At 46.4% G+C, this 17,190-nt stretch overlaps 1 pseudogene; it reads left to right on the top strand.

Annotated features, from left to right (window-relative positions):
• The first annotated feature begins 1,459 nt into the window (after positions 1 to 1,459).
• LOC130034221 (U6 snRNA-associated Sm-like protein LSm2) lies at positions 1,460 to 16,717 on the top strand (annotated as a pseudogene).
• The last annotated feature ends 473 nt before the right edge of the window (positions 16,718 to 17,190 follow it).

Below are 17,190 nucleotides of genomic sequence, written 5' to 3'. Positions count from 1 at the left end.
TAGGTCCTCTCTGCCCCTGGCTCTTCTCGCCTTAAAATCAGGTTGGTGGTGGAATCCCAGTCAAAAACATGGCATTCTCATGATAGAAAACCTAAAAATATCTCCTCAAATACGGTGTGCTTTCATCCTCACTCTGCTTACCAAAGTATGTCACATGGCCAGGTTCACTATCACTAAGTAGATGATAATTATTCCCTTTCCACAGAAAACACTGTAGGCCACGTGGAAATGGGAGTGGATGTTTGATTCTCTTACCTTGAAGGGATAGCATAGTGGTAGGGCATTTGCCTTATGTGTGCCAGCCTGGCAGAGCTGGGCTCAATTCCTCCGCCCCTCTCGGGAGAGCCTGGCAAGCTACAGAGAGTATCTCGCCTGCACAGCAAAGCCTGGCAAGCTCCCCGTGGCGTATTCAATATGCCAAACACAGGAACAACAAAGTCTCACAATGGAGATGTTACTGGGACCGCTCAAGCAAATTGATGAACAATGGGAGGACAGTGCTACAGTGCTACTTTGAAGGGAAGATAAAATAAAAAGATAAACAATCAGGGCTGGAGCGATAGCATAGCGGGTAGGGCGTTTGCCTTGCACTCAGCCAACATGGCCAACACAGGTTCGATTTCCAGCACCCCATATGGTCCCCTGAGCAACGCCAGGAGCAATTCCTGAGTGAATGAGCCAGGAGTAACCCCTGAGCATCGCTGGGTGTGACCCAAAAAGAAAAAAAAAGATAAACAATCTACAATCATATGAGAACAGTGATAATTTGTTGATTGTTTACTATGAGCTAGATTCATGCTAAGTGCATTAGTGTAAGTTTTGCATTGTATCCTCACAACAATAGTGTTATCACCCCATTTTGGCAAGAGATGGGAACTCTTCAGTGGACTCGCTCTGTTAAGGTCTTCCTTCCTCCAAACCCATTCCAAAAGATACAGATCTGAGAATGGGCTGAATTACTGCCAACCCCACACAGGACTCCAGAGAGGCCACCAAGATGCTCAGAGGAGTAAGACTCGTGGACAGAATGTCTGTGGGATGTTCTGGGTAGAGCAGACTAGTCTAGCTGGTTTCCCAGTTTACTTTCCAGGTAAGCACTGCAGCAGAACTGGGAAGTCAGTGTGGTTGTTGATGATGCTCTTGGTCCCCATGTCTAAAACCTATTGCACTACCTCTGTTCTTCTTCCTTCTTGTCCATCAGCTAGAATTCCTGAGCCTGGTTAGGATGTTCTCCTGACGGGATCTAATCAACTTGCAGATCTTCCATAGGGCTTGCCCTGGACAACCGGCAGTGAAGTTCTACTTTTTCTTCCTCACCAAAAACCTGCCTTCACAGAGCCCACAGCCCAGTGAACAGAAGGAAAAGAGAGAAGTAAGCAGACTGGAGGCATAAAGTCACACCTGAAAGGTCAGAGGCAAACAAAGAGGCAGAGGAACAGACAGGAAGTGCGGGCCCTTGATGGCAAGATGGGAGAAGAATGGCATCAGATCAGTATGTCAAACCAGAACCCTGAAGGCTGAAAAGAGCCAGTTCCATGGAACACATCAAGGTGTGACGAAAGCTAAAGCAGCTAAGAGTCAGATCTTACAGGGCCCAGGACCAGGTGAGGAGTGGGGCTGAAGAGCCACTGTAAGGCCCACCATATGGAAGAATGGCTTTTCGCTCTCAGGATATCCCCTGACCATCATAAAATAAAGCAAGACACTGCTGAATGGTCAAGAAGGTGGATGATGGTGGTGGCCTCAAGCAGCCTTCTTACATTTTCTTACTCAGGACCCTTCTCTCACTTAAAAAAATGAAACTTGGCCAAACAATACCCCAAACACCTCAGATTCATGATGTGATTTATTTTGAACTAATTTTTGATCATTCAGAAACCCTCTACTGTTGTTAAATTTTTGTGATCTCCCCACCCCTATTCAGTTCTGACTCTACAGTTTTAGACTCTAAGGCCTAGATTAGGGAAGGGCCCATAGAGACAGAGAAATGAATTGATCCCACATGCTAAAGATGTAATAATCAAAACCGGATTTGGAATACTGGAATAAAGATAATCTCTCAGTCTAATGGAACAGAATTGACAGCAATGGAACATAATCCAGAGACCCTGTCTATGTACCTACTTCAAATGCCTCTTTACCAAGTGGTGCTTGGAATACTGATTAGCCACTGGTGGAAAGAAAGAAAGAAAGAAAGAAAGAAAGAAAGAAAGAAAGAAAGAAAGAAAGAAAGAAAGAAGAAGAAAAAAGAGGAAGAGGAAGAAGAAGAAGAGGAGGAGGAGGAGGAGGAAGAGGGAAGGAAGGAAGGAAGGAAGGAAGGAAGGAAGGAAGGAAGGAAGGAAGGAAGGAAGGAGAAATAAACAAGTAAGCCAGCAACCAGATCTTATCTGACACCATATATAATTTGATTCAAAGTTGATTGAAGATCATCTTGATATTAGACTTAAATCTATCATTATATTAAGGAAAAGATGAGCAGAACACTCCAGGATATACCACAAATGTATTTTCAAGGACTTGATTCCATTGGCATAGATAACAGAAACAAATATGTTGGGACTTTTGACATATTTCCTTTATGGGATATGCAAATATTCAAGCTGTGGCAATATTGACATGTCTCCTTTATGGGATATGCAAATATTTAAGGAGAGGGCTTTGCTTAGAATATAATTTGAGACTCCCCAGCATGTTGTAGAGGTTTTAGGGTAAGAAGCTAAATGACATCTTCAAGGAAGAAAAAGCCCAGAATCAAACTCTGAACATACCATGAAGAAGTGAGGAAGAGGAAGAAGAGTTCGAGAAGAGGTTAAGTGAATGACCAGGTTGGTGGGGAGGAAAACAAGATATTCTGCCTATACAACCATCAAAATTAAAGATGTTCTGAGAAAAAAGTTACGGATAAGGTTAAAATGTCAAGTTTCTGCCCTTGTCAGAGCTGGAACAAAAGAGAATCCTAATAAGTGTTACCTCTCACCCTCTTAGAATGTGCATGTTTATGGAGCTAAATCTTGTCATCAAAATGTACCAAAATAATTAGTTTGTGGGACTGGAAAGATGGTTCAAGGGACTGAATGCAAAGACATGCTTTGCATGCAGGAGGGCCAGTTCGATTCCCTGATATACTGCATGGTACCCTAGTCCCAGCAATCCCCCAAAGCACTGAACCAAAGTAGCCCCTGAGAATATCCAGGGAAGGAAGGAAGGGAGGGAAGGCAGGAGGGAGGGATGGATTGAACTCTATTTGTTTGATTTCACGTATTAACCACAACAGAGAGTCTTGGAAGGCCTTCCCCTATAGGATAATGATGATTAAGTTATGTCATGAGTAAAACCTAAGATCTAACTTAATTATAAGTAAAATTTTTGTTGCTGGTAGTGGACAGAAGTGCTCCAAGGACGATCTAGTAGGCTGCTTTATACACTTAGTCCAATCTGGGAACTCAGGAAAAAGAACCACATGATTGAGATACCCAAGTGCTAGAAACATTCCAGTCCCTCTGCAGTGGGTTGCACCATTGGTGTCTTAACAAGTCCCCAAGGGAGTCAGCTGCACTCCGTTTTGAGAACTGCCCTGTGAGAGCACCTTCCGGCCTGGTGCTCCATCCCTGGTGAATAGGTAATGGGGGCACCCTGAATAAATGAAAACCGGTGTCAAAATCCAGGAATAAGATGGTGAGTGAGAACCAGAGCCCAGGTAGAATGTAGCTTCCTGGAGGGAGTCTGGAGGCATTGAGCAGCCTTGAACCCAGACTCAGTTGCCCTTTGTTTATAATCGGGTCTCAAAGATTCTCAGCTCAGTAAAGCTGCCTCCAGGGATTATGGCCAAATGCAAAGGCTTTACATTGTAAATCACCTCCCCAGTGGTTTGAGAGCAGCTTTCAACTCTAATGGCACCCCTACAGAATGCAGATTTTCAACCTGAATATGCCCCTTCTAAATGAGGCCCTTCTGGTTTAGCTGCTGAGGAGAAAAGAAAAAAGATAAGGCAGTTACTTAAAATCATCCATGTCAGTATGTCCACGCCTGGTCAGGGTGCCTGCGCCTGGAAGCCTTGACCTATCTCTGTCACTAACTCACTGGGTGTCCTATGGCAACATTCAAAGGACACCCACTGCCACCCTCCTTTGTCCTTCCCCCAGTATTTTGCTCGGCTCAACTGAGAAATGTGGTGTTCTCAGAGTCCTTCAAACTTTAGCACTGTAGCACTGTCCTCCAGTTGTTCATCAATTTGCTCGAGCAGGTCCAGTAACATCTCCATTGTGAGACTTGTTGTTACTGTGTTTGGCATATCAAATACATCATGGATAGCTTGTCAGGCTTTGCTGTGCTGGTGAGATACTCTGGGTAGCTTGGTGGGCTCTCCAAGAGGGGCGGAGGAATTGAACCGGGGTTGGCCAGGCTGGCTTCCTGCAAAGCAAATGCCCTACCGCTATGCTATCACTCCGGCCCCTCTTCAAACTTTGCCCTGCATAAAAGTCACCTGGTAAGGGGACCACCTCTCTAGTGTTCCCAGGATGGAGGGACACCCCAGGACAACAGCATTTCCAGAAAAGTGTCGGGAAAACAGGAATAAGCTGGTCACTCCTATACCCACAGGACTTGTTAAACTGCATCAGGCCCAACCCCTGGGATTTGCATTCTGATCTAGTTCCCTGAAGGCACTAGTTGTTACCTACTAGTAGCTCTAGTAATTCTAACAAGAACTAGTTGTTAGAGACTAGTAACTAACAGTGCTATAAAGTACCATTTCCTAAAGAGGGGTGGGAGGGGAATACTGCCCCCCGAAGGGGGTCACTGAATGATTTCAGGAGAAGTAGCTGCTTTTGGTGCATGCAGTTGGGGGTCTAGAGGGGAGTTTCTTTTGTTTGCTTAAAAAAGGTAGTTTCGGGGGGTCCTGAATCGCTTTTTGTTTGTTTTATGGCCACACCCAGCAGTACTGTGGGCTTACTCCTGTACTCAAGGGATCACTCCTCACAGTACTCCAAGGACCATATGCAGGGCATGTTTTGAACCAGATGCAAGCAAGACAAGCTTCTAATCCCCCATTCTATCTCTTCAGCCCTCTGAATTTTGCCCCTGATTTTAGGGGCAGTAAGCAAAGTAAGTTGGGGACTTCTCGACCAAATTTTGGTTCCTCAGTGCCCTCTGCAGACCGGCAACATTAGGCCAGCTACACTAGAAGGTTACCAAAAGTAGCCAAGTAGATTTTAATCTAGTTTGAATCAAAGAATTTGATCTCAAATCAAAGATTCTTGAATCAGTGGAGAAATGGACACAAGGGCATTATTTGAAACAAACATCCTGAGCAGGCAATACCTGGCAGGGCTTGAGAAACATTAAACCAGATCAACCAGAACACTCCTCACACACTTGATGGGAAGCCCCAGGTCATTTTCTCCGGGCTCACATAGGTCTGCCCGATACCATATATTTCCCTTTTCGCTCTGCCTGAACAGAGGCAGCTGTTTACAGCAGCACCGGGGGGCCTTGGGAACTGGCGTGTGCCCTGGAAGGAAGTGAGCTCAGGCACTTACTCATGGTTCTCATGTGCCCTGGGGGAGACCCCAGCCTACGTCAAGGAGCTCCTGCAAGCTGCCCGGATATGAGCCCTAGTCACTGGGGCCTCGTTCGGGATGAGTCTGCCCAAGCCTGGATGTGTCAGACTCCAGCAGAGGGAGCAGTTAAGTGTTTCCTGCCCCCAGTTTGGCAGTTCTGACCCAGCAGAGAAGGAAACCTAGCGTGGGGGCGTCACTGAAAAGTGCACAGTGGGGTACAGCATCAGGCCTACACCAGCCCTCTAGCGGCCAGACGCCCCCAATCCCGCCTCCAGCTGAGACCGTGGATTCTTCAAGGCAAGGCAGGGGTGCCGCCACCTCCTGGATCGAGCTACATTAAACTACAGAGATCTTTCCAGAGCCATCTAGAGTCTCAGCCCACGACCCCGGGAATGTTTGCTGTGGAAGAGACGCTTCCCCGAAAGAGGAAATCGAGTCCCTGAGGAGGCAGCAGATCCCCCACGTCCCAGTGTATGACCAAACCAGAGTCAAATCCTACCCAGCAGCTCTTCCCTGATTTCCTGATCCTTTAGGCCAGAGCTCTCTGGGCCCATCATCATGGCCATCAAGGATGCAGAGTGCAGAGGCCTTGGCCTGGAGAGCTGAGTTTCTTGGAGGGACCCGTTCCAGGGTTAGCTCTTCACCAGGGACACTCCCACAAAGACACTGACCAGGATGGATTTTCACTTCTTCCCAGAGGTAAGAGACTACAAAACCCAGCTCCCGGAAGAGAACAGCGCAGAGTCTCCTGCCCCGCGCCTGGCTGTCCTCGCCAGGGCCCCTTGGAGGAGGGCGGGTTGGGTTTCCCTCCCTGCCCCAAGCAGAGCCCCAGCAGCCGAAGACCTCCAGAACCAGCCACAACCATACTGAGACCACTCTCCACACACATGAAGGTAACGGCAGAGGAACAAAGGCATGTGGGTTCCGGGGCTGAGATCTCCAAGCCTGCTCGGATCGGGGCTGAGCATCCTCCACCCAGATCCTCCATCTTCCAGTAGGCAGGGGTCACACCCACCAACTGACCCCCTGGCGCCATGTAATCCCATCAACGGCTAAGACCCAGCTCCCGGAAGCGCGTGGACGCATTTGCGGCTGCACGACATCTTATTATCTCATTCTTACTTTTGGACAAAATGGCAGGCTACCAAATGTAACCTGCCCACAAGGCAAAGTCTGGCAAATTCCCTGTGGCATACCCAATATTCCAAATACCAGTAACAATGATGGTTCTCATTCTCCTAACCCTGAAAGAGCCTTGAATATGGCACTTTAAAATCCCAGGGCTAGGACAAAGGAGACGTTTACTGGTGCCTACTTGAGGCAATCAACTAACAACAGGATGATCGTGATCGAGACCAGAGGTAAAAGGAAACAGCCAGTAGTATTTGGTTGTGATCTCCAAAGCACACAAGTACCACACGAAAAACTACCCCTTGTTTCCCAATACCAGGCCATGTTGAATGCAATGATAGCACAGCGGTAGGGCGTTCGCCTTACAAGCAGCCAACATGGCCGACCCGAGTTCGATTCCTCCGCCCCTCTCGGAGAGCCCGGCAAGCTACCGAGAGTATTCGATATGCCAGACACAGTAACAACAAAGTCTCCAATGGAGACGTTACTGGGCCCGCTCGAGCAAATCGACGATCAACGGGAGGGCCTTTACCTTTACCTTTATTTATTTAGTTTTGGTTTTTTTGGGGGGGGTCACACCCGGTGATGCACAGGGGTTACTCCAGGCTCTATACTCAGGAATTACTCATGATAGTACTCAGGGGACCATATGGAATGCTAGGAATCGAACCCAGGTTGGCCGCGTGCAAGGCAAATGCTATTGCTCCAGAGCCTATTTGTTCTTCTTTAAAGTTGTTTGGAACCACCAAAAAAAAAAAAAATTGCCCCTCTACCAGGAATCCATAGCATGGGCACGAGGCACCTAATGTATCTATTTAGAGCAGTGGTTTCAACTCTGGTCCACAGACAGTTAAAACCCAATGGTGGGGAGGGTACAAGAGAGCACAATGAGTGGGAGTGCACTGCAGTCCCCTAGGCATCGCCTTGCAGTGACTCTTGAGCATGGAACTGGGAGTAGCCCATGAGCACCAATGGGTGTGGCCCCCAAACCAAAATATGATCAAGTACACAAAGAACTGGCTGATGAGAGCACCAGGGTTTGGGGGCAGGTGAAAAGAAGAAACTGAAAGGGAGGAAAGCAGAAGAGAGGAAGAAGCCAAAGAGGAAAATCATGCAGGACAGTAAGGATGGACCGCAGCAAGCACAGTGACCGTCCTGGGCCAAGGACTGCTCACCCATGCCTCGGTAACCCTCACCTTTCTCCATCCACCCACCACACGTCAGCGGTGCCTGTTCTACTCCAGGCTTCCCGCCTGACCCTCAGTAGACACCAGTAGACACGAAAGGAATCGCTCAGCCCTGCCTTCTGAGAACGCAGGAGGTCAGGAAGCCGAAAGGAAACCCTAGCAGGCAGCCCTCCTACCAAGCAGAAGGGAAGGGCAAAGAAGGAAAAGCCCCCCTAGGAGTCGTGAGGTAGATGGACTTTCCAGGCAGGGAAAGACATCAGAAGTGGAAGTCTCATTTCACCCGAGTGCCAAAATCCTGGGAAGCCTGGAGGCCTTCCAAATGGGGCATCGAGGGCATCCGAGGAAGGCAAGAGAGGTGAGGCGAGATGTGGAGAAAGAGAGACAGTGGGTGTGAGGCATGGTTGGTCGCACTGTGCTGCAAGAGCTTTTGTGAGAAGGGGAGTCTGCACGGAAGAGGCAGGAAGTTCTAGGGGGGGCTAACTGGAAGGCCCCCAAGGTTTATTCGGCTCCAGAGATCAAACTCGGCAGATTCTCCATCAGGAGAGGGGACCTGGTTAGAACTGCATTCGAGATCGAGTTCAGGGTCAAAGAAAACTTCACTGTGAGCACGGCAGCTCGAGGGAGGAGAGGGCATGAGTTCACTGGGGGGATAGGGGCGTCCCCGTCCAGCGAGATTTTATTTTGCAATTCAACTGAAAGCACCGAACAATCTGTCCCAGTGTTCATATTGCAGAAATGATATCCGCCAGTTACTGCTTCCTCTGCACGCCTTGCCAGCTTTCTCTGCGCTGAGCTGCCCTGGAGAATAATAATAATATTCTCTGCTTCCTCCGCTCCCCCTGTCTATTCTGCTGCCTGAACTATGCATGCGCCTTGGCTCTGACTGCAGTTCTGATAAGTGAGAGTTATGTGTCAAAGGGATCCTCGCCTTTGAAGGCCACTGGAGTAGGTGGGTGCCATGTAGGGACTGGTCTCTCCTAGTGTGGCCCAGGAGCTCCCTGGCTTGGCTCTGACTGGAGTTCTGGTAAGTGACAGTTATGTGTCAAAGGGATCCTCGCCTTTGAAGGCCACTGGAGTAGGTGGGCGCTGTGTAGGGACTGGTCTCTCCTAGTGTGGCCCAGGAGCTCCCTGGTTCAATCTTATGGGCTCTGTCCCTACTGTTCCCCCTGGAAAACCATGATTGCAAACAATGCACAAGACCCGGAAATAAACAGAAAGAGGAGAAGCTTTCTGCTTATAAGGGTAGGCACCTACCCCAGCAACTGATTCATTTAAAACTTGATCACTTGATCACTTGACATCCCGTTACTCATCGATTTGCTCGAGCAGGCGCAAGTAATGTCTCTATTCATCCCTGTCGCGTGCTAGTGTAGCCCAACGGCCATCACATCCAGCAGTATTTGTGGCATAGAGCTGATTCATTTAAAACAAACAAACAAAAAAATACTTGCAAACATCTAAACTTTAAATGACTAGCTCCCCTTGGTCCCAGCGAGATAATCGAATTCAGTATATTGGAAATGTTTCTGTCTTTCTGAGTTGTGTGTTGCTTGGGTATTTTTTTTTTTTAGCGTTAAATAAATAAGAGTTCTTTCCGAGGCCATATTTTATTTCCTTTGCTTCACAGCCTGATTAATGACAGGCTCAGCAACTCAGAAAGGGAAGAGAAGAACCATGTGAAGATCCAGCCATTTCCATCCCCTCCCACTGACCATCCCAGGGAGTTCAGTGTCCTTCGACTCGACAGAGAACACAGTCCCTTCAAGCAGGACGTGGGGCAGGTATGAGGCAAGCGTGCCTATACCAGTTGCTAGCTAACGATACTCTTTACTCTGGGCTAATAAATCCCTTGAAACCCCCAGTGGGAAGACCAGAGGAATGGTAGAAGGGATAAGCCACTTGCTTTGCATGTAGCAGACCCTGGTTCGACCTCTGGTACCACGTATGGTCCCCACCAATCACCACCAGGAGTCATCCCTGAGCACAGAGCCAGGAGTAAGTCCTGAGCTCTGCCAGATAGGGCCCCCCAAACATTACAATTATACAACCAACAAAGGAGAGAAATCCACAGGATTCTAGGAACCTCTGACCCTCCCCTCTGGGTTTCTGGCCTCTGATGAAGTACCCAGAGCAGTGTTTTAGAGGTGGCATGAAAAACATTGCAGGCAAAGTCAGTGCCTCCGAATCCAGCTTTCTTCTACCAGGAACTTGTATTCTCAAAGGCATTCCACTGGAAGAGGCTGAAAACCCAGGCCTGCACTCTGGAGTAAATGGCACAGAGGAGGTGAGTTGGCAGAGGCCTGTAGGAAGCCCAGCCGTTATGTGTTTGGGAAAGTCCCACCATCCCCGTGCATCTATTCTTTGGTTCCTTGCAGAGCTCACAGTGGCTGCCACAGCTCCCCAAAGAGTCTTCTGGCACAAAATACCTTCTAATGATCTTTTGTTTGTTTGTTTGGGGGACATTCCTGGCAGAGCTCAGGTCTTACTTCAGCTATGTACTCAGGGATCACTCCTAGCAGTGCTCAGGGGGCCATATGGCATGCCAGGGATCAAACCCAGGTAGGCTGCTGACAAGGCAAACACCCTACCTGCTGAACTAAATTTCCAGCCCCAAATACCTTCTAATGAACTGCTATCTTCCCTGATTCCTGTCTCAAGGAACATGCCTAAGTATCAAAGGGCATTTTTCTTGTTCAGCCCAAGTGCTGGGAACATCGTATGCCTGCCAAAAGGCAAATTCTCCATTACTGTTGTTGTTTTAGTGTTTTTGTTTTTGTTTTTAATTTTAGGCCCCATAGTTTATAATACTGTTAATGGTAAGGATTCATGCATAAAACATTCCAGTATAAGTTCTGAAGTCGATAACATAACACACGCCATAACCACACTACCCAACCAGGCTTTTCACTAGGCATGCCCCGGGTGGGAGGGGGGAAGACCCCTCGCCCCCCCAAGGGACCCAGCCCAGCAGCCAAAAACTCCAAAATTCAACCACCACCATGCTCAAGGCCACTCTCCACATGCTTAGGCCAAGCCTCATCCTGGACTGGACTGCACAAATGTGGCTACACTAAAACTCATACCTCGCACCACCCATACTCCAAGAGTACCACACCACATTTGATGGGGTTTAAAGTAGGAGGCACTTTGCAAACCACAGCACCCAAAAAGAGAGAGAACTAAAGGGAATTCCCTGCCACAGAGGCAGGGTGGGACGGAGGGGGATGGGGAGTGGGAGGGATACTGGGATCAGTGGTGGTGGAGAATGGGCACTGGTGGAGGGATGGGTTCCCGATCATTGTACAACTGAAACCCAAACACAAACATTTGTAAGTCTACAACTGTACCTCATGGTGTTTCACTAATAAAAATTTTTTAAAAAATAAAGTAGGAGGCGACCAATCTTAGAGGGAATTTTTTTACATATATATATATATATATATATATATATATATATCAGATGGGCTGGACACGTAATGAGGTTTACAGACAACCGCTGGACTAGAGCCATTACTGATTGGATTCCACGGGACATCAAAAGATCACGTGAATGCCCACCTACAAGATGGTCAGACTTCTTCGTCAAGACCCTGAATGATCGGTTTGAGGCTCTGCATGTTCCTAGAACGAACAGATACCATTGGGCTACGGTAGCACACAACCGGGATGAATGGAGACGTTACTGGCACCCGCTCGAGTAAATCGATGAATAACGGGGATTAAGTGATTAAGTGATATATATATATATACATATATATATACCCAAGGCATATTAGTGATCTCATAGAAAGGCTTAATGGCCATGGGTGAAATACAACAATCTTCACGCTCTTTCCTCTAAGGAAATTTTTGTAGCATTTTCAGTGTTTTTTTCATGACGAAAAATGCAAAATAAATTATTTCGGTTCTGCTTTTGGGCAGGGGGTGGGGTTCAGGATGGAATCTTCTGAAATATGGTGATGGAAGGTGTAATGGTGGTCAGATTGCTGTTCCCCGCCCGATTTCCTCTCCCATCTCCCATATGGTAAGATTCCCACTAGAGACCAGTTCTTGATTTCTGTTGCCCTTGGACATTTTCTCATGTGAGAGAGACCATTCTGTGTCTGTCCCTTTCCTTCTGACTAACTTCACTCAGCATGGTTTTATCGGATCCATCCACACAATAGCAAATTGCATGATTTCGTCTTTTCATTAGCCAAGCAGTTTTCCATTGGGTATATGTACCATAGTTTCTTTATCCAGTCATCTGTTCTTGGATATTTGGGTTGTTTCCAGATTTGGGCTATTGTGAATAATGCTATTATGAACACAGGAATGCAAATGTCTTTTCTGAATAGATATTTTTTTGGGGGTTCTTGGGGTAGATGCCAAGAATTGGAATTGCTGGGTTATATGGAAGCTCAAGTCCTAGTTTTTGGAAAAGCATTCAGATTGTTTACAAAAATGGTTGAACTAGTCAACACTCCCACTAGCAGTGAATGAGGATTTCTTTTCCACACATCCACAGCAATGCTTTTTGTTCTTTGAGGTGCATATTGGTTTCACTGATGTAAAGTGATACCTCATTTTTGTGATGATTTGCATTTCAAGATGATGAGTAATAATGAGCAAATTTTCATATACCTTTTGGCCATCTGTATGTCTTCTTTGAGGAACGTTCTGTTCATCTCTTCCCCCATTTGTTGGTGGAGTTTGTTGTTACTTCTTGAAAAGTTCTACCAGTGCCTTATATACAGTTATAAACAATATCATGATATAACACTTTGTCATATGAATGGTGGGCAAATATTTTCTCCTGATGTCCAGGATGTCTTTTTATTCCACTCACCATTTCTTTCTTGGTGCTTCTTAGTTTGATGTATCAAAACTGTAATCACAAGTCTCCCCCCAAATAAAAACTCAGATCCAGATGTGTTTACCAAAGAGTTCTTTTGAACCCCTAAGGAAGACCTACTCCTAATCCTTTTCAGATTCTTTTAGAAAGTTGAAGAAAAATGAGTCCTCCCAAACATCTTCTATGAATCAAATGTTACCCTGGAGAGAGAAAGGAGAGAGAGAGAGAGAGAGAGAGAGAGAGAGAGAGAGAGATCACAAATAAGGAAAACTATAGACCTATATCCTTAATGAACAAATATGGAAAAAAAGTCAACAAAATCTTAGCAAATCAAATCAAAAAATATATCAAGAAGATAATATACCATGACCAATTTGAAGTCATTCTGGAGATACAAGGATGGTTTAATATTTTAGTCAATCAATATAAAACACTGTATCAATATATATGCCATATAAATAGATATGGAAAGTACCTGACAAGATCCAATATCCACTCATGATAAAAATCTCAATAAAATGAGGGTTGAAGGAACTTTTAAAATTATAGTTTTGCCCAATGCATTATGCAGATTCAGTGCTGTCCCTATAAAAAATACCCATGATATTCTTTAAAGTCATAGACCTAGCACTGTTGAAATTGATATGGAATAATACTCCCAACTCACACACATGCCCAAATAGCCAAAACAATCCTAAGAGAAGATAAAATGAGAGGGCTCTCTCTTTTTAACTTCAAACAGTACTAAAATCTCTAGTAAACAAAATAGTGTGGTACTGGAATGACAGTCTCAGACCAATGTAGAATTGATAGTCCAGAGATAGATTTTCAGACATACAGACAGCAATTCTTTGACATGAGGAAAATGTTTGAAATGGATAAAGGAGAGCCTCTTAAACAAATGATGCTTGGAAAAATCAGTCATTCACACGTGAAATAAAAAAAAGAGAGAAAAAGTGGCTCCAGTCTAACACCATACACAAACGTCAGCTCAAAATGGATTAAAGACCTCAATATCCATAACTAGACATGGGTCTATAAATTATATTGAGGGAAACATAGGTAGAATATTTCATGAGCACTGAACCTGGAGGTATCTTCAGTGATTCCATGCCAGCAGCCAAGCAAACAGAAGCAAAAAATGAACAAATGGAACTGCATCAAACCAAGGGGCTTCTGTTACCGTTTTTTCTTTTTAGAGATGTAGGTACTTAATACTATTTTTGGTTACTTTTTAACTAGTATATAATTTTCCTCTTCCAAATGGCCCACCAGTCCCCAAGTTTGCATGGGGAAGGCAGGGAAGGAGCTATGGAAACCCTTTCTGTTAGTCTGATCCTCAGCGAAGTCCTAAACTTTAATCTCAGAAAACAAACTTTGCTCCTTTTCATTTCAGCAGAGCTGATATTTAACTTAACATGTGAACCGGTGGGGTGACTTTAGTCCAATCCTATCCCTCTATGACCTGCAGCTTCTTCTTTAAAAGGGGCTATCTATTTAAAAAAATTAAATTAACCTCAGCTGTATAACAGTATTTTAAATTTTAGAGATCCCAGACCCTACACCACTAGCACATCACATTTAATGCGGTTTAAAGTAGAAGGCAACTCATCTCAGGGAGAAAAAAAATACACACACACACACATACACGAGGCTCAAACTTTAACATGTTAGTAGTCTCTTATACAAGGGCTTAAATGGCTCCAGGGTGAAAGATAACAATCTTCACACATTTTCCTCTAAGGAAATTTTTTGATTCATTTTTAGTGGATTATTCATAGCAATCACGAATCACGACCATCCTGTTATTCGTCCATTGCCTCGAGCAGGCACCAGTAACGTCTCCTTCGTCCTAGCCCTGAGATTTTTTTTAAAAGGTGCCATATTCAAGGCTCTTTCAGGGTTAGGAGAATGAGACCCATCATTGTTACTGGTATTTGGCATATTGGGTACGCCACGGTTGAGTTTGCCAGACTCAGCCGTGTGGGCAGGTTACATTTGGTAGCCTGCCAGTTTGTCCAAAGTAGGAATGAGATAATAAGATGTCGCGCGGCCACAAATGCAGCTGCACACTTCCGGGACCTGGATTTTATAGTCTCTGAGTCTTGGCCGTTGATGGGATTACACGGCGCTGGGGCCCAGTTGGTGGGTGTGACCCCTGCCTACTGGAAGATGGAGGATCTGGGTGGAGGATGCTCAGCCCTGATCCGAGCAGGCTTGGAGATCTCAGTCCCGGGACCCGCATGCCTTTGTTCCTCTGCCGGTACCTTCATGTGTGTGGAAAGTGGTCTCAGCATGGTGGTGGCTGGTTCTGGAGGTCTTCGGCAGCCAGAGCCCTGATCGGGACGGGGAGAGAAACTCAACCCGCGCCCCTCCAAGGGGCCCCGGTGAGGACAACCAGGCGCGGGGGCAAGAAATACAAAATAAATTATTTCGGTCCTGCTTTGGAGGCAGAGTTGGGGTGGAAACATTCAAAATCTGGAGGTAGGTAGGCATAATGGTGGTGAGATTCGTGTTGGAACATTGAATGTAACAAATTATTGTAAACAACTTTATAAAAATAAAATATTTTGAAAAAGGGGGGCGCTACTTACTGGAAGGATTATGTGCAGATTAAGAGCAGGGTTGGGGACACACTATTGTTTTCAGGGTTTAATCCTGGCTCTGTGCTCAGGGGTCACTCCTGGTGGAACTTGGGGCATCATATGGTATGCTGCAGATGAAACTTGGGTCAGCCACATCAAGGCAAGCACCCTACCCACTGTACTATTGCTCCAGCTCCTAATAGCAGATTTTATAAAATTAAGTGGGAAATAGAGGAAATAGAGAACTAACATAGGAGGCTAAGGCAGTGGCCTGGTATGCTACTAACTAACTCTGGTCACCAGCACCCCACATGGTCCCCCAAGTACTATTAGGAGTGATCACTGAATGCAGCACCAGGAGTTAGTCCTGAGCACTGCCAAGTTTGGCCCAACCCCACCCCTACCCCTAAAAATAATGTTCACCTGATTTGTTTCTAACCTATAGGGCATGTATAGTGCTGAGACCAAGGGACAGTGTGAATCTTCTCTGAAAGAGACAAGAAGAAAGATTTCTAAAAGAAAAGGCTGGAGCGATAGCACAGTGGGTAGGGTGTTTGCCTTGCAAGCGAACAACATGGCCAACCCAAGTTCGATTCCTCCGCCCCTCTCGGAGAGCCCGGCAAGCTACCAAGAGTATCTCACCTGCACGGCAAAGCCTGGCAAGCTCCCCAAGACGTATTCGATATGCCAAGCACAGTAACAAGTCTCACGATGGAGACTTTACTGGGCCTGCTCTAGTAAATCGATGAATAATGGGAGGATCATAACCGTGACAGTGAAGGCGGAAAAAAAGCACAGGGTCTGAGAATGAAGAGTGAGGTGCAGAGACACGGGCAGAGGTAGGGCTGCCCCCTTCCCAGCCCCACCCCATCTGTCTCATATCTGTAGCAAAATGACAAAGTGAGCCAACCCCTTGGTGGCAGTGGGGAGTGTGGTGGGTCAAGGCCTTTTCATCTGGCCATTACAGTGTCATTTTGCAGTATCAGAGGGCGGGTTGGGCTTCCCAGACTCCAGCAGATGTGAGCATAAATATTGTTACCTAAGAAATGAGCCATTGAAGGCCCCCACACGCAGGCTTCCGCTCCGGTCTCCAGCATGTGGACCCGGCCCGATTCTACAGTCTGGCCAGCACTCCCGCATGAGCACCATGCTCTCCTAATCCATTTTTCCAGTCTCTTATGGGCCAGGTGGAACTCAAGAATGACCTGAGCATCTGTGGAATGCTCCATTCTGTGGATCAGTATCTCAACATCAAACTAATGGGTATCAGTGTCACTGACCCTGAGAAATATCCTCACATGTTGTCGGTGAAGAACTGCTTCAACTGGGGCCCCATGGCCCGGTATGTTGCCAGCAGATGAGGTCGACATGCAGTTACTACAAAATGCAGCAAGGAAGAAGTCGCTGCAGCAGAAACAGTGATGGTCCCCCACCCTCGTCTCCCAGCCAGGACCCTCCCCTATGCAGCCGGTGCTATGTTGTTTCAGTAATGCTTGTTATTTTTTTTAAAAGGAATGAACATATGAAAGAAATAATAGTCGGGGGGGGGGGGGACTATCCTCTGTTGAGAACGGGAGATAGATCATAGGCCAGGGGGCCACAGCACCAACCCTTCCCCCTCTTTTCCCTGGATAACTGAGACCCTCCCTTGGTCTCTTCAGGACAAAAGGTGATTCATTTGGGGGATGGAAGGAATCTGTCTCTCACATTGGGAGTAAAATTTATGATGGCACATACTCCATAGCTCGGAGGCCAGCCACACACGCTAGGGGGAAAGGCAGCTCAGATAGAGAAGGGAGCACCGAATAAAAGGTGTTGGGAGGATCCTCCCAGGATGGGAGATGCGTGCTGAAAGTAGACTATAGACCAAATGTGATTGCCATTCAATTCCTCTT

The sequence above is a fragment of the Sorex fumeus genome, unplaced genomic scaffold (genome assembly GCF_029834395.1).
Source record: "Sorex fumeus unplaced genomic scaffold, SorFum_2.1 ptg000006l, whole genome shotgun sequence".
Taxonomy (NCBI): domain Eukaryota; kingdom Metazoa; phylum Chordata; class Mammalia; order Eulipotyphla; family Soricidae; genus Sorex; species Sorex fumeus.
This window is presented reverse-complemented; position numbering and strand designations above follow the sequence as displayed.